Consider the following 19,385-nt stretch of genomic DNA (forward strand, 5'->3'; position numbering starts at 1 on the left):
ACATCTGGTATCGCCGTACTCAGGAGAAGTTGGGCAATGTGTTTTGGGGTGTCATTTTACATATACCCATGCTGGGTGAGAGAAATATCTTGGCAAAAGACAACTTTTCCCATTTTTTTATACAAAGTTGGCATTTGACCAAGATATTTTTCTCACCCAGCATGGGTATATGTAAAATGACACCCCAAAACACATTCCCCAACTTCTCCTGAGTACGGCGATACCACATGTGTGACACTTTTTTGCAGCCTAGATGCGCAAAGGGGCCCAAATTCCTTTTAGGAGGGCATTTTTAGACATTTGGATCCCAGACTTCTTCTCACACTTTCGGGCCCCTAAAAAGCCAGGGCAGTATAAATACCCCACATGTGACCCCACTTTGGAAAGAAGACACCCCAAGGTATTCAATGAGGGGCATGGCGAGTTACTAGAATTTTTTTTTTTTTTGCATAAGTTAGCGGATATTGATTTTTTTTTGTTTTTTTCTCACAAAGTCTCACTTTCCGCTAACTTAGGACAAAAATTTCAATCTTTCATGGACTCAATATGCCCCTCACGGAATACCTTGGGGTGTCTTCTTTCCGAAATGGGGTCACATGTGGGGTATTTATACTGCCCTGGCTTTTTAGGGGCCCTAAAGCGTGAGAAGAAGTCTGGAATATAAATGTCTAAAAATGTTTACGCATTTGGATTCCGTGAGGGGTATGGTGCGTCCATGTGAGATTTTATTTTTTGACACAAGTTAGTGGAATATGAGACTTAGTAAGAAAAAACAAAAACAAAAACAAACAAAAAATTTCCGCTAACTTGTGCCCAAAAAAATGTCTGAATGGAGCCTTACCAGGGGGGGGTGATCAATGACAGGGGGGTGATCAATGACAGGGGGGTGATCACCCATATAGACTCCCTGATCACCCCCCTGTCATTGATCACCCCCCCTGTAAGGCTCCATTCAGACATCCGCATGATTTTTTACGGATCCATGGATACATGTATCGGATCCACAGAACGCATGCGGACGTCTGAATGGAGCCTTACAGGGGGGTTATCAATGACAGGGGGTGATCAGGGTAATCAGGGTGATCACCCCCCTGTCACTGATCACCCCCCCTGTAAGGCTCCATTCAGACATCCGCATGATTTTTTACGGATCCATGGATACATGTATCGGATCCACAGAACGCATGCGGACGTCTGAATGGAGCCTTACAGGGGGGTTATCAATGACAGGGGGTGATCGGGGTAATCAGGGTGATCACCCCCCTGTCACTGATCACCCCCCCTGTAAGGCTCCATTCAGACATCCGCATGATTTTTTACGGATCCATGGATACATGGATCGGATCCACAAAACGCATGCGGACGTCTGAATGGAGCCTTACAGGGGGGTTATCAATGACAGGGGGTGATCAGGGTAATCAGGGTGATCACCCCCCTGTCACTGATCACCCCCCCTGTAAGGCTCCATTCAGACATCCGCATGATTTTTTACGGATCCATGGATACATGGATCGGATCCACAAAACGCATGCGGACGTCTGAATGGAGTCTTACAGGGGGGTTATCAATGACAGGGGGTGATCAGGGTAATCAGGGTGATCACCCCCCTGTCACTGATCACCCCCCCTGTAAGGCTCCATTCAGACATCCGCATGATTTTTTACGGATCCATGGATACATGGATCGGATCCACAAAACGCATGCGGACGTCTGAATGGAGCCTTACAGGGGGGTTATCAATGACAGGGGGTGATCAGGGTAATCAGGGTGATCACCCCCCTGTCACTGATCACCCCCCCTGTAAGGCTCCATTCAGACATGCGCATGATTTTTTACGGATACATGGATACATGGATCGGATCCACAAAACGCATGCGGACGTCTGAATGGAGCCTTGCAGGGGGGTTATCAATGACAGGGGGGTGATCAGGGAGTGTATATGGGTGATCACCCGCCTGTCATTGATCACCCCCTGTAAGGCTCCATTCAGACGTCCGCATGTGTTTTGCGGATCCGATCCATGTATCCGTAAAAATCATGCGGACGTCTGAATGGAGCCTTACAGGGGAGTGATCAATGACAGGGGGTGATCAGGGAGTGTATATGGGTGATCACCCGCCTGTCATTGATCACCCCCCTGTAAGGCTCCATTCAGACGTCCGTATGCTTTTTGCGGATCCGATCCATGTATCCGTGGATCCGTAAAAATCATACGGACGTCTGAACGGAGCCTGACAGGGGGGTGATCAATGACAGGGCGGTGATCAATGACAGGGGGGTGATCAGGGAGTTTATATGGGGTGATCATGGGTGATCAGGGGTTTATAAGGGGTTAATAAGTGACGGGGGGGGGGGGTGTAGTGTAGTGTGGTGTTTGGTGCGACTGTACTGACCTACCTGAGTCCTCTGGTGGTCGATCCTAACAAAAGGGACCACCAGAGGACCAGGTAGGAGGTATATTAGACGCTGTTATGAAAACAGCGTCTAATATACCTGTTAGGGGTTAAAAAATTCGGATCTCCAGCCTGCCAGCGAGCGATCGCCGCTGGCAGGCTGGAGATCCACTCGCTTACCTTCCGTTCCTGTGAGCGCGCGCGCCTGTGTGCGCGCGTTCACAGGAAATCTCGCGTCTCGCGAGATGACGCCTATTGGCGTTAGTGTGACCTGGGAGCGCCGCAGCATTGACGCCTTTCGGCGTTAGTGTGACGGGAGGAGGTTAACAGCATTTACAAAACATTTAAAAAATTGCTTTACGACTTTATAGACACAATGGTCAGAAGGGGACCTCATTGACTTCAATGGGGGAGTCTTCTAGGCATGCTCTTTGACCTGTACAAGAAAACAATAGATAAGCTTTGGCAATCACCTATTGTGAATGGTGGGTTCTGTCTTATCTATACACAGACATGATATCTCCTTATCATTACAGAAAGCTTTAGAATAGTATACAACTGTAGTAAAGAGACCTGTATAAACCAAGAAGTGGCACCTATTATTAAAAATAGTGGCCATTGCAAAAACTGCAGGATGCTTTTTGTTGAAATATAGATAGTGACATAAAAAAAAAAAAAAAATAACACCATCAAAAATTATTTCAAAAATGTTAAACATAAAAACCTAATATAACCCCTTTAGGACACTGCCATATTTCAACTTAAGGATCAGGCCGCTTTTGGGAAATTGGACATACATGGAACTCTTTTACTTGTCCAAGCCATTATAAGATTGTTTTCTCAAGATGCGTTGCAATTTATGAAAGTGGTAGATTTGAGTCAATATATTTCACCTTTATTTATGAAAAATCCCCAATTTAACCAAAAATTAGAAAAATTAGCAATTTTCAAAATTTCTATTTCTCAGTTTTTACATAGTACCAGGACCCCAAATGTTTCTGCTGAAACAAACCTTATTCTCTTTATTATATTACAAATGTACTAAGAGATTAAAAGGGGTATTCTGGTAATAACAAGTTACCCGCCAACCACAGGATAGGGAATTACTACTATGTCCATGGACACCTTTCCTCTGGGGCTGCAGCCGATCACCAGAACCGATTGGACTGGCATTTGCACTTCTGCTCCATTTTAAAACAGATAGTGATACCTCATATAATAGTGATTACTTTTCCCATATGTCTACTTTATGTTTGGATCATTTTGTGAATGCCATTTTATTTTTTTGGGGACGTTAGAAGGCTTAGAAGTTTAGAAGCAAATCTTGACATTTTTCAGAAAATTTCTAAATCCCACTTTAAAAGGACCAGTTCAGGTCTGAAGTCACTTTGTGGTGCTTACATAATAGAAATCACCCATAAACCCCATTTTAGAAACTACACCCCTTAAGGTATTCAAAACTGATTTTTACAAACTTTGTTAACCCTTTAGATGTTCCACAAGAATTAAAGGAAAATATAGATGAAATTTCTGAATTTCACTTTTTTGGCAGATTTTCCATTTTAATCAATTTTTTCCAGTAGCAAAGCAAGGGTTAACAGCCAAACAAAACTCAATATTTATTTTCCTGATTCTGTAGTTTACAGAAACACCAGATAGTTGGTCGTAAACTGCTGTACGGGCGTAGAGCAGGGCGCAGAAGAAAAGGAACGCCATATGGTTTTTGGAGGGCAGATTTCGCTGGGATAATTTTTAGTTGCCATGTCACATTTGAAGACCCCTGATGCAGCCATAGAGTAGAAACTCCAAAAAAGTAACCCCATTTTGGAAACTACAGGATAAGGTGGCAGTTTTGTTGATACTGTTTTAGGGTGCACTCAATTTTTGGTTGCTCTAGATTATACTTTTTGTGAGGCAAGGTAACAAAAAATAGCTGTTTTGGCACAGTTTTTATTTTTTGTTATTTACAATGTTCATCTGTAAGGTTAGATCATGTGCTATTTTCTAGAGCAGGTTGTGATGGACGCCACAATACCAAATACGACAACTTTTTTTGGTTGTTTGTTTCAGTTTTACATAATAAAGCATTTTTGCAAAAAATATATTTTATTAGTGTCTCCATATTCTGACAGCCATAGTTTATTTTTTGGGCGATTGTCCTAGGTAGGGTCTCATTTTTGCAGGATGAGATGACGGTTTAATAGGTACTATCTTAGGATGCGTATGATTTTTTTAATCGCTTGGTATTACACTTTTTGTGATGTAAGGTGACAAAAAATTGCTTCTTTTACACCGTTTTTATATTATTGTTTTTATGGTGTAACCCTGGGGGGTTAGATCATGTGATATTTTAATAGACCTGGTTGTTATGGACACTATGATACCTAATGTGTCTACTTTTATTATATTTTCCTTTCACTTTTAACACAATAAAAGCATTTTTGAAACAAAAATATCATGTTTTGGTGTATCTATATTCTGAGAGCCATAGTTTTTTTATTTTGTGCCCGATTGATTGTTGAGTATGTAGGGAATCATTTTTTGCTGGATAAGGTGACTGTTTGATTGGTACTATTTTAGCGGGCATACACCTTTGTGATTGCTTGGTGTTGCACTTTTTGTGATGTAAGGTGACAAGAAATGTTTTAGCACAGTTTTTATTTTATTTTTACTACGGCGTTCAGGTGAGGGGGTGGATCATGTGACATTTTTATAGAGCCAGTCGTTACGGATGCGGCAATACCCAATAAATCTGGTGTTTTTTTTTTCTTCTATTTTTCTTTTTTTTTCACAATTTTATGTGTTTTATTTTGGGAACTTTATTTTTTTACCTGAAACTTTATTTATTTTTATTAGGAAAAACACCTTTTTTTTTGTCCCACTCTGGGACTTCAACTTCTGTGGTCTGATCCCCTGTGCAATGCATTACAATACAACCTGTATAGTAATGCATTGGCTGTCAGCTTTTATACTGACAGCCTACCTGTGAGACCCAGCCTAAGGGGCTGGATCTCACACGCTTCCATAAAAGGCAAGCCCCGATGCCAATGAAAGACATCAGGCTTGCCTTTTCTGCCATCTGGTCCCCACCACTGCATAGCGGGGACCCGATGCGGGGGGCACTGGTACACTCTGCAAACCCTCAACTTTGACCGCAGCATACAAGGGGTTAATACTCCGGCATCTGTGTTTTCACCGATGCCGGAGGATGTAGCAGGGGCCCGACTCAGTGACTTCTGTTCCGTGCCGCTGATCAGGCGAGCACAGCTCCTGCATCCATCCGAGCAGCCCGCCGTACATGTACAGCGCTGGTCATTAATTCACGTCTACCAGGGCCATACATGTACGGTGAGGGTCCTCTACAAGTTAACACTAACAAACTATTGGACTTACCTAAACCTACAATTTTCAGGGCAGTGTAGGAACCAGCTACATTTATACTCTGCTCAGAAGCCCCAGGCAGATTGGTGTTGCTCAGTTTAAAAGAGGCTCTACCCTTAATATATACTACAAGAATACATGGTTGATAACAAAATGGCTGCACAACACCTTGACGCCTGGTAGATAGGCCCAACACACGTTTGATCAAAAATGTGCCCAAAGAGCTTCTTTTTTTTCCCATTTATAGTAGGTATAAAACTAACTGCTTTGCTTGTTTGTCGAAATTTGTACTAAGATTTTAAACCTGCACTATGAGCTTTTGCAAATTCTGGACTGTGATCATTACTCTGGCTACTGATGGTCTTCCAAGAGGGTTAAAAAGTGACAAGTGGAAGTGATAAGTGAGATTCAGGGTGATTGGCAGTTACCTTTCCTCAGCAGATGGGAAGGAGAGTTGAGAATTCATGCTGTAGGTTCTTTTGTGTAGCAGATGTTAAAGCGTGGCACCATGCTAAACTGCATGATAGTCGTATATTAAGTCATACATAAATAAAAAGTTTTTAAATAAAGCTTTGTCATATTGATATAGTTATAAATGGATACCAATCACTTCTTTATTTAAGTGATACTTTGTGTTTCTTGTATGTAAACAATGTTTTGGTCTAAAGAAGAAAATTTGCACCAAGAATAAAATGCTGTAATATACCATAATGAAGTCATTGCTGACAGCTTTGACATTTTTTATCAATCAGGAAGGACATTTATTTTTTATGTCAGCAGTTTCCCAATGCATTTACGTTAAAGAATACTGAAGGAACAGATGGTTACCTATAATGATCCAGTATTACCATTCTGTAATTAATGCCAATTATCCTTCATCAGAATAGAGCACATTCCCAGGTTACAATTGCATTACAATGAATATAGGGGTCTTGTAATAGTGTCCACTTGTAATAGATCCAGATAAATAGCAAGTACTATTACAGTACCATTGCTGTTCATGTATCTGTAACTATGTGCCTGCTGTCAGCTCACATAGCTTGTGCCTTAATGTATGTTACTTGCTCAGACATTTTTTATTCTGATGTTGAATTCATGACATCCACACACTTCGTGGTACATTTAAATCTATATTATTTTGAGTACTGACAAGCACCATCTTTTTCAGGAAAGGGTACATGATTCATGCTGGATTGTCTTTATAGCCATATGTATATTGTTTTATTTAGCAGAGTGCATCCACATTAGTATATTTGTTGCACTGACCAAAGAGTATCACACTTGGACACCATTGTAATGATACCCACGTAGCAAATTAGCTCAACAGAAGTGGCCACATATTATTACCATAGAGTGATGTAAAGAGTAAGCAAATTATACTGTCAGAGATCACAGATAGGGCATAGGAAAAACACAGATGCTTCCCATTTTGTAATACAGACTGAGGCTGTCAAGAAATTAGTTCATTATTCTAGAAAGTGCACAGCAACATATAAAACTACAACTGTCTAAATGTATCTATCTGTATGTCTACCAGGGCTTTTTTTCTGGCAGAACGCCATCTGCCGACTCGCTCCGCCCCACCCCCCCTTTAGTTACTGGGCCAAGCCGGCCCGCTGCTTAGGCTGCTTACTTACAGACAGTTTTCTCTCAGTCCCTGCAGCCTCCGGCACCTCTGGCTCTCCATTGGCTCAGGCCCGCCCAGCTCCCGCCCACCACTGACAGCGGTGAGAGAGTGAGAGAGGAGACGCCGATTCTGTGGCCCCAAACCCCGCCCCCAGGCCGACTCCATTGCTGTCTACGGCCCCAGACCAGGGACCCCCCGCCTCCTGCTCCACTGACAGGCCCGCCCAGCAGGCTGGGCGGCTGCTGGAGGCGCGGGCGGCAGTTTAGTGTCGTGGGTGTCGGCACGAGCAGGAGTCAGGAGGCAGAGCGGCACCAGGCAGGAAAAGGGTACAAAAGGAAAAAGGTAATTTTTCATTTATTTCATTTTTAAATTAAAAAAGAAAGATTGAATTGGCCAATTAGGGGAACAGGAACAGAGAAGGGACCAGGCCAGGCTGCACTGCCCATGTGTGGACTAGGGCGGTGGCGGCCTCGGGCACTGGCAGCCTGGCTGTCACGACTGTCACTGGCAATGGCATGGTGGCACTAGGCAAGGCAGGCAGTGGCACTGGCACACTACTTGGGGCGACGGGCCCCCCTTGTGCCACTGCCTGCCTTGCCTGCCAGTGCCCTAGTCCACATATGGCCGGCACAGCCGGGCCCCATCCTTCCCCCAAGTAGTGTGCCACTGCCTGCCAGTGCCCTAGTCCACACATGGCCGGTGCAGCCGGGCCCCATCCCAAGTTGGGGGAACTTAGGATGGGGCCCGGCTGTGCAGGCCATGTGTGGCAACTAGTGTCACTGGCAGGCAAGGCAGGCACACTACTTGATGGAAGGATGGGGCCAGGCTGCGCCGGTGTTGTAAAATTTTAACCGAACTATAAAATTTTCCTATTCCCACCATGTGACTTCCAATTCGCACGCCCCTACGCGCAGGGACACAGCGCGTGCACCCAATCGCGTATGCGCCCTCAGGGGTATGGAAATTTCACAGTCTTTCTACTTGTGAAATCTCCATCCTGCCCTGTGCAGGGAGGATAATAAGATTTTAAGTTGTTATCCTCCCTGCACATGGCGAGATGGAGATTTCACAAGTACAAAGACCGTGAAATCTCCATACCCCTGATGAGTGGGTTTTACCCAAGAGGAGGGGGGGTTCTCTAAAGGGGCGGTTTTAGGGGGCGGTTCTAGGGGTGGGTAGGGGCGTTGCCAGGGGGAGGGGGGGTGAGTTCCACCACCTTTTCTCTGAGAAAAAAAGCCCTGCTGTCTACACAAATAAACAAAATTGTTGGTCCCCTTCTGGTAAAGGAAAAGACCCACTTATGGTCACTGAAGAAACTAGAAACTGACAAAAGTAATAATCAATAAAAATTTGCTGAAAATCCACTAATAAAAATCAGATGTTGCTCAAAAATGACGGTACCCTTAACCCCTTAAGGACACAGCCGTATTTCACCTTCAGGACCAGGCCATTTTTTGCAAATCTGACCAGTGTCACTTTAAGTGGTGATAACTTTAAAACAGTTTGACTTATTCAGGCCATTCTGAGATTGTTTTTTCGTCACATATTGTACTTCATGACACTGGTAAAATGAAGTTAAAAACATTCTTTTTTATTTATAACAAAATGCCAAATTTACCAAAAATTTGTAAAAAATTGCAAATTTCCAAGTTTCAATTTCTCTACTTCTATAATACATAGTAATACCTACAAAAATAGTTATTACTTTACATTCCCCATATGTCTACTTCATGTTTGGATCAATTTGGGAATGATATTTTATTTTTGGGGGATGTTACAAAGCTTAGAAGTTTAGAAGAAAATCTTGACATTTTTCTGAAATTTTCAAAAACCCACTTTTTAGGGACCAGTTCAGTTCTGAAGTAAATTTGTAAGGCTTACATAATAGAAACCACCAAAAAATGGTCTAGAAACTACACCCCTCAAGGTATTCAAAACTGATTTTACAAATGTCGTTAACCCTTTAGGTGTTGCACAAGAGTTAATGGCAAATGGTGATAACATTTCAGAATTTAGATTTTTGGGCAAATTTTCCATTTTAATACATTTTTTTCCAGTAACATAGCAAGGGTTAACAGCCAAACAAAATGCTACATTTATTGCCTTCATTCTTTAGTTTGCAGAAACACCCCGTATGTGGCCGTAAACTAATGTACTGGCACACAGTAGGGCGTAGAGGGAAAGGTGCGCTGTATGGTTTTTGGAAGGCAGATTTTGTTGGACTGGTTTATTTACACCATGTCACATTTGAAGCCCCCCTGATGCACCCCTAGAGTACAAACTCCATAAAAGTGACACAATCTTAGAAACTACACCCCTCAAGGTATTCAAAACTGATTTTTAAAACGTGTTAACCCTTTAGGTGTTGCACAAGAGTCATTGGCAAATGGAGTTGAAATTTGAGAATTTACATTTTTGGGCAAATTTTCCATTTTAATCAATTTTTTCCAGCAACAAAGCAAGGGTTAACAGCCAAACAAAATGCTATATTTATTGCCCCGATTCTGTAGTTTTCAGAAACAATCTGTTTATAACAACCAATATGTGGCAGTAAACTACTGTATGGGCACACAGTAGGGCGTAGAGGGAAAGGTGCGCCTTATGGTTTTTTGGAAGGCAGATTTTGCTGGACTGTTTTTTTTACACCATGTTCCATTTGATGCCCCCCTAATGCACCCCTAGAGTAGAAACTCCATAAAATTGACCCCATTTCAGAAACTACACCCCTCAAGGTATTCAAAACTGATTGTACAAACTTTGTTAACCCTTTAGGTGTTGCACAAGATTTAATGAAAAATAGAGATACAATTTCAAAATTTCCCTTTTTGGGCAGAGTTTCCATTTTAATATTTTTTTCCAGTTACAAAGCAAGGGTTAACAGCCAAACAAAACTTATTATTTATGGCCCTGATTCTGTAGTTTACTATATTTGACACTGAGTCAGATACTTTTATAAGATGTGAAAATTTTGATATATCACTTGAATATGTTTTGATGGTATATAGCCTCCTATGTATACATTCAATGGTGTTTGATTTGAGATATTTATTCACCAATAATCTGTTTATTTTTTATCCAATACACAGGTGTTGCACAAGAGTCATTGGCAAATGGAGTTGAAATTTGAGAATTTACATTTTTGGGCAAATTTTCCATTTTAATCAATTTTTTCCAGCAACAAAGCAAGGGTTAACAGCCAAACAAAATGCTATATTTATTGCCCCGATTCTGTAGTTTTCAGAAACAATCTGTTTATAACAACCAATATGTGGCAGTAAACTACTGTATGGGCACACAGTAGGGCGTAGAGGGAAAGGTGCGCCTTATGGTTTTTTGGAAGGCAGATTTTGCTGGACTGTTTTTTTTACACCATGTTCCATTTGATGCCCCCCTAATGCACCCCTAGAGTAGAAACTCCATAAAATTGACCCCATTTCAGAAACTACACCCCTCAAGGTATTCAAAACTGATTGTACAAACTTTGTTAACCCTTTAGGTGTTGCACAAGATTTAATGAAAAATAGAGATACAATTTCAAAATTTCCCTTTTTGGGCAGAGTTTCCATTTTAATATTTTTTTCCAGTTACAAAGCAAGGGTTAACAGCCAAACAAAACTTATTATTTATGGCCCTGATTCTGTAGTTTACTATATTTGACACTGAGTCAGATACTTTTATAAGATGTGAAAATTTTGATATATCACTTGAATATGTTTTGATGGTATATAGCCTCCTATGTATACATTCAATGGTGTTTGATTTGAGATATTTATTCACCAATAATCTGTTTATTTTTTATCCAATACACAGTAGTATCCCAAATAATAAGAATTTTTATGCATTTTTATTTTTATTTATTTATTTATTTTTTTTTTTATTTTTATTTTTTTTTAATGATCAAAGTATTTATTTTTCGTATATTTGTGGATCAGAAAAATACAGATATGCCCAGCTCATTAATAACCCTGAGTATCTTTTTTTTTTTTTTATTTAGAAAACCCTCCCCTCCCTCCCTCCCAGTTTGTGGTGCGTCAAAGTAGGACCCTTATATATAAAACAACTTGATCTCAGCTAACCAGACCTCCAACCACCCCATATCCTGGTCCATTGATATTCATTTTCCCTCCGTCTGTATAAAATTTTTTCGTAGTTCATTACCTTATCAATTAAATTTATCCATGTGTTTTTGTTTGGAGTAGATCGGGCAAACCAGGTGCGGCTGATCAAAACTCTAGCCAACATCAATACTCTACTCAAAAGAATCTTTTGATACTTATGATTTTTTAATTTGGAGAGATCATTGAGAATAAATACTTGTGGTTCAAAAGGAATTCGAATTTTTAGTTTACACATAATATAGTTATTGATACCGTTCCAGTAGTTTATAAGTTCTGGACAGGTCCATATCATATGGAGAAAGTCTGCTCCTACAGTGTCACATTTGGGACAGTTGGACGTGTCTCTTAACCCACATTTGTTCATCCACAATGGAGTAATATATAATCTGTGGCAGATATAAAATTGTATCAGGACATGGTTAAAGTTCTGGGATAGTGAAGATAGATTCCCAAAAATATTATCCCACCCTTCTATTTGTACATTCGGACAGTCCACCTCCCACGCTTTTTGTCCTGGAGAGTGTATGTCACTAAACCGTGCTTTAAGTAATAACTTATATATATTTGAAATTTTTATTCTGGAATGTGTACCTGATACCCAATCATTCAGAAAGGATACATTATCTATATCCAACAGCCGCTTATCATCCAAGCTGGATAACACAGAACGCAATTGGAAATACCTAAACCATTAAAGATTTTTTAAATTTTGTATCATTTCTATATAGGATTTAATTTCTCTATCTTTAACTACCTGTGAGATATATAAAATTTTATTCTTCTGCCAAAATGTGTCAGCTGCAATTTCATCCAGCCTTTGTAAATACAAATTATGCCAAAGAGGCGTAAATGTAAGTGAACCCTTAACTTTCAACCATGTCCTAGTTGTAGCCCACACCTTAAGGAGTAGTTTTATAGTCTCTCTGTAGCCTTGCTCATAGCTCTTCAATAGGCCAGATTCCAACAAGGAAAAAATATTATTGTGGGCATGACTATTTACCAACTTCCCCAGTAGTGCGCTATGCTCTGATTCATAGCACCTCAATAGCTGGGCTGCAATAAAGTATCCCTTAAAGTAGGGGAGATTTAAACCCCCGCACTCCACTGATCTATACAAATACTCCAACTTAATTCGAACTCGCTTTCTTCCCCATATTAAATCATTAATTAGTCTCTCTATAAGTTTAAAATGTTTGTCTTGTATCCAAATAGGTGTATTCCTGAGCACATAGAGCAATTGTGGTAATATCACCATTTTGACTAGTGAAACTCGATCAGCTCTAGATAGGGGAAGTTTCAGCCAAATTCCTATTTTAGCTCTGATCTTTACTATTATGGGGATCAAATTAAGTTCTACAAAATTTTCGACCCGAGGCGATATCGTCAAACCCAAATATTGAAAAGTATCAACAATATCCAACTGTGTAACAGGAATCTCTTTCTGTGGTAGGGGGTCTATTGGAAGCAGACTAGTCTTGGTCCAGTTTATAAGAAGACCAGAAACCTCACCAAATAATTTAACCATTTGAATAATCCTAGGGAGAGTGGTTTCCGTATGATCTATAAAAAACAGAACATCGTCTGCATATAGTGAGATACGATCTTGTGTTCCTAGCGTACCAAATCCTTTGATCTGATCGTCCTGCCTAATGGCCATCGCAAGGGGTTCGATATATATATCAAATAATAAGGGAGATAGTGGGCAACCCTGACGGGTGCCTCTGTTTAACTCGATACTGCTACTCAAAATTCCATTAAGACTCAATTTAGCCCTTGGAGATCCATACAATAGCCTAAGAGTACGTATAAACCTCTCTCCAAAGCCCATCCTAGCAAGAACCTTCCAGAGGAAACGCCACTCCACCCTGTCAAAGGCCTTAGAGGCATCTAATGACAGGATGGAGCGGGCGGTCCCCCCAGGGGCCTGGATATTAGAAAAGAGCCGTTGTAGATTATAATGTGTACCCTTATTTTTAATGAAACCGCTCTGATCCGGATGGACTATGGAGGAGATGACCCCAGAGAGCCTTGTAGCAAGGACCCTCGCCAAAAGCTTTACATCTGCATTAAGCAGTGAAATTGGTCTGTAAGATTCTAAATCTAGAGGGTCCTTGCCTTTTTTTGGAATTAGTATCACTGTAGCCTCCATCATTGAGGCATCCATCATTTATTTATCCTTATTATTTTTACCTACTATTAATATTTTTTTTAAATGTATATGCATCAATAAACACTGTAGCTAATTGGTATATGGGCTTTTGTTTGTTCCAGGCAGCACTGGATAGTGAGTGCCAGCCATTATATACATTTTCAGATTTTTTATTATTTCATTTTCATGACATTTTTCTTTATTATTGCGTTTTTTTTGTTTTTTTCTTTAACGGAAAGGTGCCAACAATTTTTATCCACGGGTTTATCTGTCTATATATCTGTCTATGCTAGTGATGGCTTCACTTGTATTAAAGCGCTATCTGTCTATGTGTTTATATATTGATTTATATTTCTATCTATCATCTTAGCTCTCTATCTATTTAGCCATTTATCCGCCTATCTGTTTATTGACAGTATGAGATTCGTCCTGTCTATCTGTGAGGCCTAGAGTTTACTTAAATGGTTAAATCACAAAATGCAGGCCATTTATCAGAGCCCCTTGCTCAGATCGATGACATATAGCCATTACATAAATAGGCGAGCAGAGAATGGAGTTTGATTTTCCTCATACATCGAGATGCTGAGGTCCTCCACACTGACCTCTCAAATATCCGCAGTGAAGTGAATGGCAGCCAGGATACAATGAAGCTTGATAGAAAAAGTGAAAACAACCTTGCAGAAAGGGTACTAAAAATAAATTCCATCTGCTATTTAACATGCATAGCCCAGTAATGAAACTCTATCAGTTTCACACTGCTGATCGCGAAGATCACCCTGGTGTTAAAATAATCTTGTCTCCTTGACAGGCCTCAGTTTGTGTGAATAGAGGCAAGCTGTCAGTCACACTGTTTTATTGGCGGAATCTGTTTTATTGGGAATGTTGCTTTGTGTTGTTAGCCTCCCCTCGTGTTGTGTATACCATATACCCTCATATATGCCTGTATTACAGGATACAACTTCTTGCTCGTAACTTTTGGAAATTTTGTTCTCAAAATCTATAAGTAAGGCCTCATGCACACGACAGTATTTTTTCACTGTCCGCAAAACGGGGTTCCGTTGGTCCGTGATCCGTGACCGTTTTTTCGTCCGTGGGTCTTCCTTGATTTTTGGAGGATCCACGAACATGAAAAAAAAAGTCGTTTTAGTGTCCGCCTGGCCGTGCGGAGCCAAACGGATCCGTCCTGAATTACAATGCAAGTCAATGGGGACGGATCCATTTGACGTTGACACAATATGGTGCAATTGCAAACGGATCCGTCCCCATTGACTTTCAATGTAAAGTCTGGAGTCCCTTTTATCCCTTTTATCCCATCACCATGGGAACGCCTCTATGTTAGAATATACTGTCGGATATGAGTTACATCGTGAAAACTCATATCCCACAGTATATTCTAACACAGAGGCGTTCCTATGGTGATGGGGACGCTTCTAGTTAGAATATACTACAAACTGTGTACATGACTGCCCCCTGCTGCCTGGCAGCACCCGATCTCTTACAGGGGGCCGTGATCAGCACAATTAACCCCTCAGGTGCCGCTCCTGAAGGGGTTAATTATGCGTATCATAGCCCCCTGTAAGAGATCAGGGCTGCCAGGCAGCAGGGGGCAGACCCCCCCCTCCCCAGTTTGAATATCATTGGTGGCCAGTGCGGCCCCCCCCGCCCCCCTCCCTCCCTCTATTGTAATAATAGCATTGGTGGCACAGTGTGCGTCACCCCCTCCCTCCGTCTATTGCATTAACATTGGTGGCAGTGTGCACCACCCACCCGGCCCCCACCTTCCTCCTCTCTCTATTGTTTTAATACATTGGTGGCAGTGTGCGCCTCCCCCAGCCCCCCCTTCCTCCCTCTATTGTTTTAATACATTGGCAGCAGTGTGCGCCCCCCCTTCCTCCCTCTATTTTTTCAATACATTGGTGGCAGTGTGCGGCCCCCCTGTCCCCCCCGATCATTGGTGGCAGCGGAGTTCCGATTGGATTCCCAGTTTAATCGCTGGGGCTCCGATCGGTAACCATGGCAACCAGGACGCTACTGCAGTCCTGGTTGCCATAATTACTTAGCAATAGTAGAAGCATCATACTTACCTGCTGGCTGCTGCGATGTCTGTGTCCGGCCAGGAGCTCCTCCTACTGGTAAGTGACAGCAATGCGCCGCACAGACCTGTCACTTACCAGTAGGAGGAGCTCCCGGCCGGACACAGACATCGCAGCAGCCAGCAGGTAAGTATGATGCTTCTTCCGATCGGAGCCCCAGCGATTAAACTGGGACTCCGATCGGAACTCGGCTGCCACCAATGATGGGGGGGAGAGGGGAAGCCGCACACTGCCACCAATGTATTAAAACAATAGAGGGAGGAAGGGAGGGCGGGGGGGCGCACACTGCCACCAATGTATTAAAACAATAGAGGGAGGAAGGGGGGGGGGCGCACACTGCCACCGATGTATTAAAACAATTGAGGGAGGGAGGGGGGGCGGGGGGGCGCACACTGCCACCAATGTATTAAAACAATAGAGGGAGGAAGGGGGGTGGGGGGAGGTGCACACTGCCACCAATGTTAATGCAATAGAGGGAGGGAGGGGGGCGCACACTATTCCACCAATGCTATTATTACAATAGAGGGAGGGAGGGGGGGCCGGGGGGGATCCGCACTGGCCACCAATGAAATTTAAACTGGGGAGGGAGGGGGGTCTGCCCCCTGCTGCCTGGCAGCCCCGATCTCTTACAGGGGGCTATGATACGCACAATTAACCCCTTCAGGTGCAGCACCTGAGGGGTTAATTGTGCTGATCACGGCCCCCTGTAAGAGATCGGGTGCTGCCAGGCAGCAGGGGGCAGTCATGTACACAGTTCGTTGTATATTCTAACTACAAGCGTCCCCATCACCATGGGAACGCCTCTGTGTTAGAATATACTGTCGGATCTGAGTTTTCACGAAGCTCTGAAAAAGCTTTTATGCAGACGGATCTTTGAATCCGTCTGTATGAAAGTAACCTACGGCCACGGATCACGGACACGGATGCCAATCTTGTGTGCATCCGTGTTCTTTCACGGACCCATTGACTTGAATGGGTCCGTGAACCGTTGTCCGCCCAAAAAATAGGACAGGTCATATTTTTTTGACGGACAGGATACACGGATCACGGTCTCGGCTGCAAAACAGTGCATTTTCCGATTTTTCCACGGACCCATTGAAAGTCAATGGGTCCGCGAAAAAAAAACGGAAAACGGCACAACGGCCACGGATGCACACAACGGTCGTGTGCATGAGGCCTTGCAGTACTGAAATAAGATTCATTTAGCATATTCCTGTATGGGTATAACACCCATTTTATGTGGATCATAAGGACAAAATAAAGAAATAAATCAGATTAAAATCAAGAAATCATGATGCACACATAGAAAATTCTTAAACGGAGTCTGTCACTAATAAATTATCTAGTAAACAAGGCATAATGCCTTCTAGGGCTTGCTCAGCGGAATGTAATGATAACTTTCACATAGTGATACATTGCTTCATGCTGGTTAAAAAGTACTTTTAAATGAACAGTTAAGTGGATCAAGGGTGGGTCTAAGTCATTCTGCGCATCCGTGCTTCTCCTACTTCCTCTGTTAGCATCTGGGACAGGCAAGACAACTATGCAGGAACCTGGCTCTGTCAATCAAGGGAGGGTCTGGCAAAAAGATCACAGAGAGCACAGAGCGGCTTGGAAACACAATGACCTTTGGTGCAATGAAAAGAGTTTTGGAACTGCAAACACATATCAAAGAATGCAATAAAAATGTAGTATTTTTTTGTTTGATATCATAATCCTAACCAATGATTTCTTAGAACCTCACTGCCATCTGAGTCAAGTCCAAATTATATAAATTAGGTTCAGTTGTACATTTGTAGCATTTGGGACAAGAGGAAACAAAATGTATCTGTTGTAAAACACTGCTGGTAGAGAAACATTAGATGTGATTTATTTTGTGTAACATACATGTGAGATGTTTGTAGACCTTACTGCCACACACTTTGGGGACCACTTTATGACACTTGCCACCATTTGGCCATAAGTGTTTATTACAGAAAGATTTGTTTTTTAAATCTCTTTGATTGCCTGAGTCATCTAAATGGGCCTTGGAGTAATTCATGTGCTGTTTCCCACCATCATTGTTCTGATCCATAAGAGGAGAAGAATGAAAATAACAGAAGTGCCAGATCTGGCACATAACTGAGTTGAATGCAGCTGAACTGACTCTGACTATAGTGTAGTCCTTTTTTTGTGTTCAGGATCCTGTTTTCATCCTGGACAATAAAGTCCTGCATGCAGGACTTTTTTGTTCAGTCTATTTGATAGAATCTGTGATGGAGCCTTCTACACAGATGTGAACAAGCTCTAAGATAACTGAAACTGATTTTCAGTTGCACATATTCTGTTTCATGTGAGCAAACAGAGTACAAGGATAAGGCTTCAAAATATAAGTTTTGTATTTATTATTTTAGAAAATCTTTATAAATAATATGTTGTTTAATAGGGCACCCTGACTCTCATCCCTACATGTATTCTTGAATAAATAGCAGCAGACACACTTTAAAGGGTCAGTATGTGAGTGAGATACAATATTGTGTTAAATTAGCTTTGAAATATTGATAATTTTAACTAGGCAACAATAGTCCTGTCCGAGTCAATGAAACATGTTATTATTGTAATCAGTAACCTTAGAAATTGCCTGTCATATGAACTAATAGACTGCTTTCTACAGTAATTGGAAGAAAGGTACCTTGTTCTACATTATCTGCTGCATTATACTCAGTACTGGTCTAGGTAAGAATTCTGGATTTCCTTCCTAAGATAAGACGATCCAATTTGAGGTCCAAGTATTATGATGATTACAAATAGGTGTACAAAGAGTGCTTGCATACAGCAATTTTTGGCCGGTATACAAATGATTCCTTTGTTACACTGGCCAAAGTCTGACAATAGGAAGTCAGTCATTACTATAACTACTGAATATGCCTTGGCCACTACAATTCAATTACAATGGAACCAATTATTATTGATGATAAAAAATGGTGCATAAGCTAACCATTTACATTAGATAAATGTCATCTGAACCCATGAGACCATATAACCATCTAATGTGTCTCTCTTAATAACAGATATAGGAGCAGATAAGGATCAGTTCTCTGGGAGGGTTCTAGCAGCAACTTTTGTGCTCTCTTCCCTTACTCATTCCTATGGCTGTCCGCCAAACCAGCGTTAAGTGGATAGATATGGACATGGATAGAAATATTTTTTACATAGATATATATTAACCCTTTCCAGACCACCGCCATTCATGTAAGTGTCTTTAAAAATGGTGTACACTGAATAAAATATTATCATTATCGCAAAGTCATAGACACTACAAAATGTGATAAAAACTCCAGCTTACCCTGCAAAACAATTAGCCCCCAAACAGCCCTGTAGATGTAACAATAAAAAAGTTATGGGAGTCAGAATATGGCGACAAAAAACAAACAAACATTTTTTCTAGTTTTTTTTTCCAGAATTAAAACACAAGATAAACTAGATAAATGTTATATCGTTGTAATCGTACTGAGCTGGAGAATGAAGGTAACACATTCTCACATAGGAAATGCCGTAAAAACAAAACTCATAAAACTGTGGCCGAATTGCTTTTTTTCTTTTCCAATTCCACCCCATTTGGAATCTTTTTCCAGCTCCCCACTA

The 19,385-nt window shown here is 41.5% G+C and overlaps 1 protein-coding gene across 3 annotated transcripts in view; it reads left to right on the plus strand.

The window, feature by feature from the left end:
* Positions 1-19,385, plus strand: part of UNC13C (unc-13 homolog C) — a 908,495-nt gene that overhangs the window by 501,851 nt on the left and 387,259 nt on the right. The gene's annotated exons all lie outside the window — the stretch shown is intronic.

This window comes from Bufo gargarizans, chromosome 2, assembly GCF_014858855.1.
Source record: "Bufo gargarizans isolate SCDJY-AF-19 chromosome 2, ASM1485885v1, whole genome shotgun sequence".
NCBI classification, from domain to species: Eukaryota; Metazoa; Chordata; class Amphibia; order Anura; family Bufonidae; genus Bufo; species Bufo gargarizans.